Genomic DNA, 14,325 nt, shown 5'->3' with positions numbered 1-14,325 from the left:
AGCATGACAAAGCCGCTTCTGGCGAACCAGAGCAGCGCATGGAAACGCTGTTTACCTTCCTGCTGGAGTGGTACCTATTTATCTACTTGCACTTTGACGTGCTTTCGAACTGCTAGGTTGGCAGGAGCATGGACCGAGCAACGGGAGCTCACCCTGTTGCGGGGATTCGAACCGCTGACCTTCTGATCAGCATGTCCTAGGTTCTGTGGTTTAGCCCCCAGCGCCACCCACATCCCTAAGTAAGATGTACCATCCCTTTTATTTTAGATCAGGCACGTCCAACTCCCAAGAGACTGAGATCTACTCCCAGTATAAAAAAACTGTCAGTGATCTACGCATTGTCATTGGAGGGAGGAGGACCATGCGTGGGGATTGCCCAGAGTTACTGAGCTTTTCGGGGAAGACTCAGAGTCGTTTACCTTTTTTATGCGGGGGGGGGGGGGGGGGAGAGGATTGCCCAGAATTATTGAGATTTTTTTAGGGTAGTGGGCACACAGTTGTTCAGCTTTCTTTGGGGAGGGATCAATAAGGATCCCGCGATCTATCAGGATCACAAGGGGATCTACCAGTGGATCGTGATCCACCTGTTATACATGCCTGTTTTAGATGATACTACAAAACAATGGGTCCAATTTAAAGAGAACCGAGAGAGGAAATTCCAACCTCCGCATATCCCTTCTTAAAGCAAAAAATTTAAAACTGGCCTAAAAATTTGAAAATGAATTCATACAAACCATGCTTAATACCTGGAAAGCGAAAGCAGGAATCCTAACTCCAGCCCATGGACACCCATCTACTTCCACAACACTTCATGACAATCTGATACGGCCAGATGGAGGGTCTATTTATTTGTATCGTTTGCTATTCCTATGATCCCTGTTTACAAAAACCAGTAAGAAGTTATTCGAGGGGGGAAAGGGCAAGCAACCGATAAGTGGTGTGTCAGCTAAGATGGCCAACAGTATATCCTTTCAGATGGAATTACCAAAGTAGGAGAAAGAGGGGAGGGGGGGGAGAGAAATATCCTATAGCAGAGCTATGTGTCTCCAAAAAAGGGGGGTCATTAAAATTTGGCAGTTTCTCAGAAGAACAATGTGCTGCACTCATGTGTTCAGTATGGGGTACTATTACTAATCTGCTGTGATTCAGGATGCATAATAGTCAAAATTGCAAACAGTATCATCCTAAGAGTTCAAAATGTTAAATAAAAAAGAGAGGAGGAAAGAAAAAACTCTCAGTAAAAGGAAGGCATGGTACTTGAGGATGTAGCTGACTCCAACTGGCAAATTCTTTGCCATCCCATCTTCCGAGTCCTAGAAATACAGTTGACCTCGGCTAATAAATTTCCCTAAAACCTAGACATACTCTTGGCCTTAATCCCAAATTCACATAAGAAGCCATTTCATAGGCAAGAGTCTTATTTATACTTACTTGACTCCTGTAATATTTTATCTGAGGTGGCACTTTCAGCAAACCCCCACTACTGAATGAACTGCCTCTTTTACTTTAAAGTTTTTTTGGGGGGTTGTTTTTTTAAAAAAGCTAATCTAGTAAAATCCCATAAATATCAGGAGGCTTTAGTTCCCTACATTCAGATGGGAAAAAGACTGAGGAGAAACCACATTAGCATTAAAATAATGGTAGCATCCAGACGGAGGCTGACAAAGCATTCATTTTTTAACTTCTCCTGTCATCATGCCAGCTGTCCCTGACTCTATCGAGATGCAGAGCCTTCAAAAAGAATGAGAAATTCAGGGAAGAGGAAACTGCTAAGTCCGAAAGATTACAGACACCCTTTTTTTTCCAGCTTCAAGAGGCCTGGTCCCCATCTCTACCCTCAACTGCACTCCAGCCTACAACCTCGCCACCAATATTAATTATTTTCTGTCCTATTTCATGAGGGATGTATTTGTAACATTTTAACCCTCAATGCAAACTAGTAAAGTGTTTATATAATCCAAAGATTGCCCCTACTACTTTTGCTTTATGGCTAGTAAGAGATCTAATAAATAGTATATTTTAATAGTAAATTAAATAATAATCGGTGTCTCCCCTCATCCAAAGCCACCCCAGTAGCAAACACACTGTTCTCGGTGGCTCTTTCCACATGACACAGTTCAATATGGCCACCTAAGAATTGCATTCTGTAAGAAGTTGGCCCTTTTCCACAGAAATAGATATAACGGAACTCCCCTATCCAAATCTCTTGGATGTGTGGACTTTTGTTACGCGTATTCAGTGTGAAGAAAACAAAGGATCATAGGCTCGCTGTCATGTGGAGATAAAGAAAAGGTGAGTCAGATAACAAAATGAATATCCACTTGGCTCTGTAGGAGCCAAGTATATAGAAGGTTGCGGAGTCCAGTATATAGAAGGTTGTGTATCAGGCAAAAGCATCAACTTGGAATCTGAAAGCCATGAATCATAGAGGGCTGACCTGCAAATCACAACTGGTGATGGACCTGGGAATCGGGGATGGGGATTGGGGGAGAAGATCAAGAGCAAGGCTCAGTAAGCTGCAGAGATGGAGGGATAGAGATGGAGGAGTACCCACATCCTCTAGCATTCAACTTACTGCTTACTAAGCAGGTACGTAGGTAGTGCTGAATTTACTAAGTAGTGCTTATGGAGTAGGGCTTAATGGAATTAAGACTAAAAAGATTTGTTACCATTCTGCTGGTTCAAGTCGTACAAAGTTCAAGTGGTGTTCATGTGAACCACAACGGCATGTGATTCAGTCCAATGATGTCTCCCCATACCTGTGCATTACTTTTCAAAATGGCACCAACATTGACCCCTCCCTCGCCATTGCAGAGTTTAAACAGTGTTACTGTTCTTGAATGAGTCAGCTCAACACTGGTTGCAGGGCAACGGGAAACATTCAAGGTGCCTTGAAATCAATGGGAAGAACAAAGACGCTTATTTCCTCTATAGGGGAGTGATTATTCTGTGGTAGCAGAAGACAATCCACAGGGTTTTCTGGGGACAGCTGAAAGTTAGCCACACTTCTACCTGGCTTGCTTCTTTACCCCCATCATTCCGGTGGTTATGCAGGTATGCAGGAATAATATTTGGACATTAGCTCTGTGCTCCATTAAGTTCAAGGGTTGCTATTCTGACTGCCTCCTACACAGGATATGTTAAGGAGACAGAGAGGAATTTCCTCTTACTGCACCCTCGATCCAGCCCTTCTGAACACTATTGCACCTACTCTAACAACATTCTAGCCTTTTCTCTTGTGTCAACAGTTCAAGCTTCATATATAGGACTGAGTTGCTATTTTTCTTAAAAGGAAGCTTTTCCACCAGCTAATATTAACAGCAATGTTTTCCCGAATTAAGGAAGAAGAAGAAGAAAGTCAATGGAACCATTTTATATTTTTAAAACATTCCCCTCCAGGGCTCACAAGCCAAACAGTACAGCATTGTGCTAGCACATGGAACAGGCTATAAACAGACTGTCTGCCTTTGCTGTTAAGCTGAGAAAAGTCAGCATAAAAGGTGGACAAGGAAATCTGTACGCTACACATTTGCTGTTTACAAGGCATATGTTGAAAAAGTTTTGCCAGTAGAACAAGATGACATTTTTCCCCAATCTGGGATCGTTCCCTTGCCATTGCAGAGCCCAGGATTCTATATCCAACACGTTCTGAAAATGCAAACCCTTCCTAATTTAAGTTATGTCAGTTACCACCAGGTATAGACAGTATTTACTTATCTCCCCGTTACCTGGCATGAAAGGGCAATATCACTTCTCATGCTGCCATCAGTTCTCCATACACCACAAAGTGCTGTATTCCAGCAAGGGAGATTGCTGGAACAGCAAACACCCTACAATTAAAAAGAGAGCTAGGCAAAAAGACAGTGCTGGAGGTGAAGAAGCAAAACCGAAAGAAAGGTCAAAAGTGTAATGGCATATAAAAGTCAACTGCGCTACGGGCGGATAGCTTTGCGTCAATTCATAATTTTATTGTATACCTAACAGACGCAGGAGCTGGATTTTTACTGTTTGCTGGAGGAAATACTTGTCAGTAAGTATCCTGGATAATTTAATGTTCTGGCACGATGTTAACACTTCACACTAGGAATCTCGGCTTCTCTAACTATATTAAATAACTAAGTTAATGCAGTATTTAAAGGTGCTTCCTGGCACAGTCTTTACCTTATGCCAGGAATGGGGAACTGGTGAACCCCCAAATGATATCGGATTGAAATGTCTACCGTTCCTGACAACTGGCCTTGCTTCTTGGAGTTGATGGGAGTTGAGAGTCCAGAAAACATCTAGAGGCCACAGGTTCTGCATCTCTACCGTGTGCTATTGTCAATACTGATAAGAAAAAACAACACCTTTCCGAAACAACACAAAAAATGCCCATGGAACATGGCCATGCTTTCTTTCCATTACCATCGGCGGTGGCATATGTACCGACAAACATTTCTACCACAGTCTTACTGCACTTCCTGCTTATGCGTCCCAGAGCTATCATGAAAGTGTCTAGACATGTCCAAATATGTAAAATCCAGTCTCTTTTCTGTGATCCTAGGGAAACTGTGTAGCACTTTATGGTATAATCTAGGAAGCCAGATGTGGCCAGGAATCCCTCACTGGGAAACCACCGTTGACGTTGCCACGATAAAACAAAAAAGGCTCCTTAAGCAAGCACCGTGAATGAATGGATTTTACGTCACCAGTATAAAAGCCACTCATCTTCCACAATGAAAGATGTAGTTACACCCCACAAGCTGCATAACATGGAAATGTACTTTTATTCCCAGGGATGTGTGATCTACACTGCTTTAAAATTCTGACTGACAAAGCAGGATGTCAAAGTAAGAATTATGCATTGCACATGCAGCTATAGAATCACAGAATTGTAGGGTTGGAAGGGACAGGAGTCGAGGATGTTTTTTGGAGAGCACAGTTACAAACCTTGCTCATCTCTTTCCTAAGATCTGTTTCTAGTCTCATGGAGAAATAAGAGAATTTTGAAATTTCACTCCTCCCACTGGCCCGAACCCATCACTCCACTCCGTTTAGATGAACCAGGAACATCAGGTATGAAATAACATCAAGTTTTGGAAACCAGTCGTGCTAAGAGGTTAGCTTCGCATGCCACCATTTGCTTTATTCACAGGCGTGTAATATTGGGGTGGGCAGGTCCTTGTACATTCCTAAATAGAAACGCTGTGTCAACCATCACTCTTAAAGCACATGCATGATTTCTTGGCTGCCAGCAAGTCTTCCCTATCGGTAGGAAAAGATGACATCGTGTCTGCTTACGTTTTCTCCTTCTCAAAGGCTTTTCCTCCCAGGAACACAAAGCTGCCTAAATGTGGAGGTCCCATGACATTGTAAATGCCCACTCTTCCGCAGGAAGGCCTTATCTCCAAGAGCAATGCCATGCGTGGCTAAGGATGGACAGGATGCCAAACAGAAACTGATATAGACGACTTTGCAAAGAAGAAGAACAGAGAGTGAATAGCGATAATTTCCTGGAGCGAAAAGACTTCCAGCCACGATGAGACGCGATGGGGTCCCTCATCCCGCAGCACCAAGTGGTGATTTGCATGTGTGAATGTGACATCAGAAAGCAAATGACACAGAAGAAACACTCGTATCATCTCACCAGCACCTGACACCCTCAGTGTATTTCAGTGGGCTCGGTACATGAAGGAAGAAAAGTCAAGAGATTGCTGTGCATTTGTGACCTACAGATTTTGCACATTATATATGACCCGGAAGAGAATGCAGATGTGGAGCTGACACAGTCACCTGCCTCTCACACAACATCCAAAAGGAAATTCTTGCCTCTCTCCCGTAGTAAAATGTGTGGACTGGGCACCAGATGTGACTATTGGGCATGTATCTCACTGTGAGCAAGTGGGACTTCGGTACATCGAACTCCGTTAAGATTTAATGCAGAATGTTTTCTGCTTATAGTACAGTAATGCGCGTAGAAGTTTGCATTTTTATTATTATTTCAGAGTCAGATCACAGTTATCTGCATTCCAAAAGTGACAGGGCTTCAATCTTTTAAAGGACTGTGCATGTTAGCGTAAATTAATGGAACTCATTGCAACAGGACGTAGTATCAGCCATTCATTTTAACTTTGCAAGGCGATTAGACAAATGGATGGAGGCGGGGAAGCTGAGAAGCAAGTACAGAGGGTACAGAGGAACTGAGCCCACAGCCAGTAGGGGGATGAATTATGAGATTTAGTTAGTTAGTTAGTTAGTTAGTTGCCAGGCTTCCTGGAAAGGAAGATAAAGGTAAAGGGACCCCTGACCATTAGGTCCAGCCGTGGCCGACTCTGGGATTGCGGCACTCATCTCACTTTATTGGCCGAGGGAGCCGGCATACAGCTTCCGGGTCATGTGGCCAGCATGACTAAGCCACTTCTGGCGAACCAGAGCAGTGCACAGAAACGCCGTTTACCTTCCCGCCGGAGCAGTACCTATTTATCTACTTGCACTTGATGTGCTTTCGAACTGCTAGGTTGGCAGGAGAAGGGACCAAACAACGGGAGCTCACCCTGTTGCGGGGATTCGAACCGCCGACCTTCTGATCGGCAAGCCCTAGGCACTGTGGTTTAACGCACAGCGCCACCCGCGTCCCTCGGAAAGGAAGGTACTGAAGTATAAAATACAAGCTTCTAAGTGATTTCTGCTTCAGTCTGTGATGGGAAAAGCTGCACTGACAGCAACATCCCCTTTCTTTTTGAAATAAAGTTACTCAAAAAAAAAAAGTGATATGTGTACCTCCTTCCCAAACGTTTGGTGAACCCATTGCCCATATCAAAAGAAATATGACAAATTAACAGACACAGTCATAAGTGAAATTCAGTTTTGTGCGAGTGGATTTCCATTTGCATAATGGGACTTAATAGCTTAGCCAGTGGAAAATGAGACTCTTCATCTCAGGATCACGGTTCGAGCCCCATGATGGACAAAAGATTCCTGTATTGCAGGGGGTTGGACTAGACCAGTGTTTCCCAAACTTGGGTCTCCAGCTGTTTTTGGACTACAATTCCCATCATCCCTGACCACTGGTCTTGCCAGATAGGGATGATAGGAGTTGTAGTCCAAAAACAGTTGGAGACCCAAGTTTGGGAACCAGGGACTAGATGAACCTCAGGGTCCCTTCCCACTCTTATGATTCTACAATTCCCTTTGCCTCTTTGCCCTGTGCTTAAACTCTGCTGCTGGGGACAATACCTCTGATTACGAACTTAATTTGTTCTGGATGCCCGTTCTTAAGCTGAAACCATTCATAACCCAAGGCGCGCTTTCGCTAATGGCACCTCCCGCTGCTGCAGCGCTGCCGGCATACGACTTCCGCTCGCATCCCGGGGCAAAGTTCGCAACCGGGAGCATCTACTTCCGGGTTAGCGGAGCTCGTAACCCACAGCGTTCGCAAGGAGGGCGGTACGTAACACGAGTTTCCACTGTATTCCTATGCTAAGGTGTCATGCAAAGAGCTTAAGCAAGGATTAGTAACTCTACAATCACTACATCCAGCATGACAACATAAGGAGGACTACATATTTAGTTTATCTGCACATGGTTTATACTCTCACTGAAATAAAACCGGAAGGCATAATTTAAATACTAATTTAAATGGGGGTCTTTGTGGTCGGTGTGTGTGTTTAAAAAAAAAAATCATTCGTCAGTAAGTCAGGTATGTTGACCCCAATGTTTCCTGGAATGCCTCCACGAATATAAGAGTGACATCATGTCTGTTCACTTGTCTCCTGTTGATAAATTAGCCAAACCACATAGGTAAGTGGAGCTTTCTTCTGAATTAGGACAGCAGCAGTTTGATCATCCTATATGTTTGTTCAGTCGACTGCTTAAGTGACCAAATTCTATTTGTAGTCATTGTGACAACGAAAGCTATGTCGGTTTAGGTGACATCTGCGTCAGTGGTTTCCCTCCCCCCTTCCTGACTGGAACTTATATGGCCTGGGACAGAAACGAACTCATAGGATATGAGGTCAGCACAATCCTCTGGAAATTTCTCCACAAATATGTGGACCTCCATGTTCAGTGAGATGCATGCTTCTGCATTCCAGTTCCTGGAAATGAGGGACCAGATATGAGGTAGCTAACCTTTTTTGAGCCAAGAACCACATTGTCCCATAGACAATGTCTGTAAATTACCTTGAGACGTACATGTAAAAGCACTTTCCCAGCATTGGGAAGGAGTGGGGGAGGGGTTCCCAGGACCCTGCCAGCACCCCGTGCTTCCTTCCTAAAGCCCAGCGCCACACTTAGCCAGCTTTGGGAAGGCAACATGAGGGCTGGTGTGTGTGTGTTCACTTTTGGTCTTGTTCCTCACACAGCCTCCACAAGGCAGTGTGTGGACCACGAGTTCCCTGTTGAAGTACCCTTGCAACCCACTTGGCATGAAAAGTTGGACCGCTCTGTTCCACATGGACCTCCATTGATCATCATCCCAGGCTGTACTGATGTGCAAGCAGGAGACTAGTTCTCTGCCAGTTTTAACACAGTTAAGGTATCCCACAAAATATGGATGAATGTGTTTCTCAATCTTGAAAGAGCTCTATTGGTTCCCACTTTCTTTTCAGGCACAATTCACAATGCTGGCCATTTACCTTCCCGCCACAGTGGTATCTATTGTATCTACTTGCACTGGCGTATTTCCGAACTGCCAGGTTGGCAGGAGCTGGGACAGAGCAACTAGAGCTCACCCCATCTCATGGATTCAAGCCGCCAACCTTCTGATTGGCAAGCCCAAGAGGCTCAGTGGTTTAGACCACAGTGCCACCCGCTCCCAATAAAATGGCACTGGACCAAGGACTTGACCACCAATTAATACTGGCAGTTGAGGCCCTTCTCTGAGTTCTCCCATGTCACAAGTTAGGCAGGTGTTACCAGAAAGAGTACCTAGTTTTTAAACTCCTTTCCTAGAGAAGTTCACCTGGAGCCTTTCACTGGGCACCTAACCAAAACCACCCTATTTTCCTGAATTTATAGTTGACATCATAGCTTTTAAGGCATTTTTTCCTATTGTTCTATTTTTTAGTTGCTGTTTTTAGTACAGTTATGTATTGCTTTTATAATCTATCCAGTGGATTCTATGAATACGAAGGGAGGATAAAGAGGGGACGTCTATATAAATAACGTTGACACAAGTGATAATTTTATTAAAGCTAGAATTATTCTCAGACTTTCAGCTTTGACTAACTTGCACATTCTTCGGATTGTGATATTAAATCTAAAATTCACGCAGACCTCTTTCCGCACAAGGGGTGCTCATTAATTCTTTGCTCTGGCTATGTGGCTTTTATTTTGCGAGCAGGCGGTCACCTAAGTTACATGGTGATATTTTGCTCTTTGAATGGATGACTGAAGCTTACCTAGCGTGCTGGATCTTTTGTTCTTTTTCACCCCATCTCTCCTATTGTTTGCCATGGCCTTGTTGTTCCGTCATGTGTAAAATTAGATTCTAAGCTCCTTGGAGAAAGGACAGCACCTTTCTCGCTTTGTTCTCTAAATGCCTAACACGCTTTTGGGTCATATAGAAGTGGAAAAAAATATTAATGTAAGCATTATATGAACTTCAGGAGATGATGAAAACATTTTGATATAGCACATTGCAAGAACCTTTAAGGAAAAATACAAGAAAAGGAGTACTGGAGCTGGCGACTAGCTCACATATTCACGAAAGAATCTGGAATCCCGACTGCAAGCAAAATCTGTTAACAGGTTTGCAGAAGTTATGTGCAAAATGTAGAGAAGAAAAGTGTGCTTCCACTTCCATTATCCAAGCCCCAACAGTGACTTTTTGCAGAAAGTCAAATTAAAATTCAATGTGCACTCTCCTGGCATTTTACCTTTATTCAAAGCAATTTAGGACCAAGATACTATTTAGGCTCATGGCTGCATGTATTAATGGCTTTGAATCACTCGCAATCATGCATATTTTCTCCAACATCAGACTGCATCATGGAACTGGTAGTCTTGCAATGCATCTGATGGCACACTGGCACTTTCCTACCCTCTCCTTCTCGCTGCACCTCCTAAAGAGCCATTTCTAAGGAGCTGGGAGACCCTCTGGAACAATGTGGCACAGGTAGTGGCTCTGGGAGGAGGCAATGAGTGGAAACTGGGATGTTGCCTTGCATTAACAAACCAAAAACAAGCTCAGATCCAAGCCACTGAGTCATTCTCGAGCAAACATGATTGACTTTGGCATAAAACACGACAGAGGGATTTGGTGAGATTGTAGGAGATAGTTTGGGGCAAAAGGGTTCAATGATCATGAGAAGGCAACTATCACAAGAACACCTTCTGTCACAGGTAAAAGCATAACAGAAACGCGCATTACAGGAACATACAGGGGCTATACAGGGGCACAACCTCGTGGGGGCTCAGCTATGTTCCCCTCCCAAAAAATATTTTGGGGGTGCAGGTCCTCCAATACCCCGAATGATCGGGGGGGGGGGAGAGGAGGCCAAGTGTGGAGCCAAGCATGGCACGGCTTCCGTGGCCAGCTCCTCCTCCTGATGTAAAAGGAGGCCCCAGCTGTTCCTGAAGCTGCCACATGATGTCACATGCATGAAGTTGCTCTCACATGCGTGACATCACGCACCATATGTGCTCTGCCAGCCCCCCAATCTTCAGCGCCTCCTCTGCTACTATACATGTTGCAGTCTTTACCGACTGCTACCAAGCCACAAAGAGGACAGCCAGTTTGTTTCCTGGCCCCTGCAGCCTAGTGGGCGTAACAAAAGTATAACACAAAGTTACGTATATTGCAAACTGGCTGAACTGATCTGTGATTTGATCGATATTTACTGTTTGCTCTTTGTTTTAGAATTGGTTCGTTGTTTATTGTGTTCATGATTATAGTCCTCAACATATGCTGTGATATTGTTTCCGCTGCGGGATTTATTTTAACAAAGAGGGAGCTAAAAGTACCCTAGATAAAATAATGCATAATAATAAAGAGAAAGGACCACATATTCCATATGCTGCTTCCTTCTGCAAATAACCATGTGAAACAATTACGTCATTAACACTATGCATGGACTCAGCCATTATTCCCTCTACATCCTTGGCTGCTGCTCACAAATGCACTAGGTTATCTCTCCGCACACAACAGCCATCATCAGCCCTGGCATATCTTTCTGCATATAGAAGCTTTGCCTGTGGCAAGTATGGGGGAGATGAAAGCATGAATCAACCTTTTGCTTTTCATGTTCCCAATGTCTTTAATGAAAGGGGAACTTGAACATCTGCCACAGACAGATCACACATCTTTTTGCAGGGAAGAAGCCTGAGTTACTTCTTCGCACATCAACCTGAAGTGCAGAAGACTAAGAGTGCTCCCGCTTCCTTTCAAACCCTCTGCGTAATGCACAAAGCCACAACCCAAGGTAGCATGTTACTTGCACATTGGAGCTAAATTGAAACTAGATCATACTGAGGCTGTAACTAAAATTTAGAAGTTATAGAAGAACTCGTTTTGTGTTTCCTTTGCATTTATTTGGTCTCTTGATTTCGTCTCAACTGGTTCTGGTGATTTGAGTCTTGCACGCTTGTGTCCGACTGACGGGGATATCCAAATTGTTAGAAAAGTTCCCAAGGACCTAGAGCTCTGAAACTTGGAATATATGTCATCCAAAGCTAAAAACACTATTCTGTCAAAACAGGGAGCTCAAAAGTTCACTCCAAATGGTTGAGGAACTTCTTGACAACAAAGAAGCTGAATATTTGGCACTCGGGTTGCCCAAAACATGCAGATTACTCAAAAAGTCCAAAAGGGAGACAACTGCAAGGGTCTTCCTGGAAATGAGGGATAAAACTGTTCTCCCCAAATAGCTAAGACGCTTCTAGGCACTCAAGAAAGTTGAAACTTGGTGTGTATATTCTTAGTAGCAGCTAGGAACAGAATGCTACTTTCATTAATGAGTAAATGTGTATAAGAACAGGGTAGGTGTTTCAATTAAGATTGTCACGCTATGCGGCAAAAAAAATGCTCATATCAAATGTAATTGCTCAGTGATCTCATCATCATCACCCAGCTATGCTCCTTCTATCTGATTTCAGAAGAGTTTCAGAACACAGAAACACACATCAGACAGAAATTCCCATGCCAGAACTTGTGATAAGGAAGTCAATAACCTTTCAAAAAGTTGAGTAGTCTCACCTTCTTGTTTAGCTTGCAATTGTCCCTCCAATGTCCCTCGTTGTCCAGTCATTTTACGGGTTATTAAAAGTTCACAGGTCAGTCACAATAGCCTTCTCCTGTTCAGATGAAAAACAGCATAAAGATTTCATGAGGTGTTTTTTTCACCGCCACATATAAATGTTTTCACCACCACATGAAAATGTTTTGTCTCTTCTGGCTCTTAGAAATCTGCATTTATTTTTATTTGGATTCCACATTATTGGAAAAAAGTTGCACGATTTAGTACATATTTTCTTCACATCCAATATATGGTTCAGGGCTGATTAGGGCTTGGCTTAGCCTCTGAAGTGGTTTGAAATGCCAGCACCATCCACACTGGTTACAATAAAAAGTGAGTATTGTTGAGCATGTACCAAGGACCTTTCCCTCACCACTAAGTAACCACAACCACATTAGGGGATGGGGCTTCTTCTAGGAAAAGCAACATAGCTTTTCCTGCTCAAGCCCCTGCACCTCTTCGATTTGAAATGAAACATTTTTCAACATCCACCTTCTGTCCTGAACCCCCAATTCTGAATAACACCAGGGTAACTGTTTGATTTCCACAAACACCCTTTTTAATTCCCTGAAGAAAAATAAGCAAATGAGACAGGAAGTTCCAGAAGGCTCTGTAGGTAAGATGAACCATGAGATCTGCAAAGACACAGCAGCAGAAGAAAGGAGAGGCACAGGAATGAAAGAACATCTTTATTCCCAGGGACTGAAAAAGCACCCAGAACCTGTTCTTAGCAGGCCTTGTTTATACAGATGTAGCACAAGGAATGTAGACTTGTCTATTTGTTCCTGAAGAATACTGCGTTAACTTTGTGCAAACCAAGGAAGCAAAAACCTGAAACCACTTGAACATTAAACACTGAGGTCATACTTCAGTTCCGCTGTCTTCTCTATGCATTTCCATGTTTAGCTGGCCCCCTCCCCAGCTTTTCACCTCCCTTGTGAGTCACAGAACCAAGACATTTACTACTGAAGGGATGATTTAGGGCTGCAGGAACCAGTGGTCTGGCAAAGGCAGCAGGAGAGGCCCATTCGAAGGTAAGCGCAAACATTAAATGCAGAAAAGTGTAGGGCTGAGGGAAGAAACCCAAAGTCGAGAAAAGGAGAAGAATGAAAGACATAGGAAGGAGAAACTCCAATCTGGAAACGTTAAAGAACACCACAAAAGGTGTTTCCATTGAGCAAAAGCTTTCCTAAGAGAACATTTAGACACCAGCCTTTGGACATGTCTGCCATCCATCTCCATTCTCAATATATATTTTCAGGGCATTCATGCAAAATGAAACCTTGGCCCCAATAGATGCTCCTTGGTTGAGTTACTGTCCCTAAATGAACACAGGAAACTCAGACGACCCAGTAGGGCACAATAGGGTCAAGTTCTGCTCTCTCCCATTGTAGCCTGTACTAGAAGTTCAAGCTTCAATTCCTGGCATGTCAAGGAAGGGGCAACTTTATCTGATAGTTTCTGAAGTCCACATGCCATAATGCTGTGTTTATGCTGTGGTCAGCTCCTGCTGCTGATGTTGTCATGTCTTTGCAAGCTACTCCAGGAAGTCAGTGCAGCACAGCAGAAACCCACAGCACACAACACTGCCTCATGAGCCCTGGCTGACCAAGAAGACCGGCTGGAATTCTGGTTTCCGCCTCCAGCCAAAGCATCATAAAGCTGGCATGCAACTGGTGCTAGCAAGCCAAACAGTAGGATTTCCTTCCATGACGAGAATTGTGAATTATTATTTGGGGAAGAGGGGTTTGTGTGGAGGGGCAAAGTCACCTTCATGCTATAGGCGCAAAGATGTTCTGTGTTGAACTTCTGAAATCTATTTAAAGTCTGTTCCCAAGAAGAGTACAGTTAATCTGTGGACCTTCAAATGGTAATAGATTGCAACTCCCATCACTGGTATGCTGACTGGGACTGATGGGAGTCTAGCACAGGGTTTCCCAAACTTGTGTCTCCAGCTGTTTTTGGATTACAGTTCCCATCATCCCTGACCACTGGTCCTGCTAGCTAGGGATGATGGGAGTTGTAGTCCAAAAACAGCTGGAGGCCCAAGGGTGGCAAACTCTGGTCTGGCAGGATCTGGAGGGCCACAGGTTAGTCATCCCTATACTAT

General features: G+C 43.8%; 1 protein-coding gene across 4 annotated transcripts in view; it reads right to left on the bottom strand.

Moving 5' to 3' along the window:
- Positions 1–14,325, bottom strand: part of DDAH1 (dimethylarginine dimethylaminohydrolase 1) — a 122,092-nt gene that overhangs the window by 102,295 nt on the left and 5,472 nt on the right. For all 4 annotated transcript variants that reach the window (XM_028732898.2, XM_028732896.2, XM_028732899.2 and 1 more), the window contains exon 2: positions 12,176–12,273. The gene's annotated coding sequence lies outside the window, so the exon portion shown is untranslated. The remainder of the gene's footprint in view (positions 1–12,175; positions 12,274–14,325) is intronic.

Source organism: Podarcis muralis, chromosome 5 (genome assembly GCF_964188315.1).
Source record: "Podarcis muralis chromosome 5, rPodMur119.hap1.1, whole genome shotgun sequence".
NCBI classification, from domain to species: domain Eukaryota; kingdom Metazoa; phylum Chordata; class Lepidosauria; order Squamata; family Lacertidae; genus Podarcis; species Podarcis muralis.
Note: the sequence above shows the minus strand (reverse complement) of the source record. Positions and strands in the feature narration are given on the sequence as shown.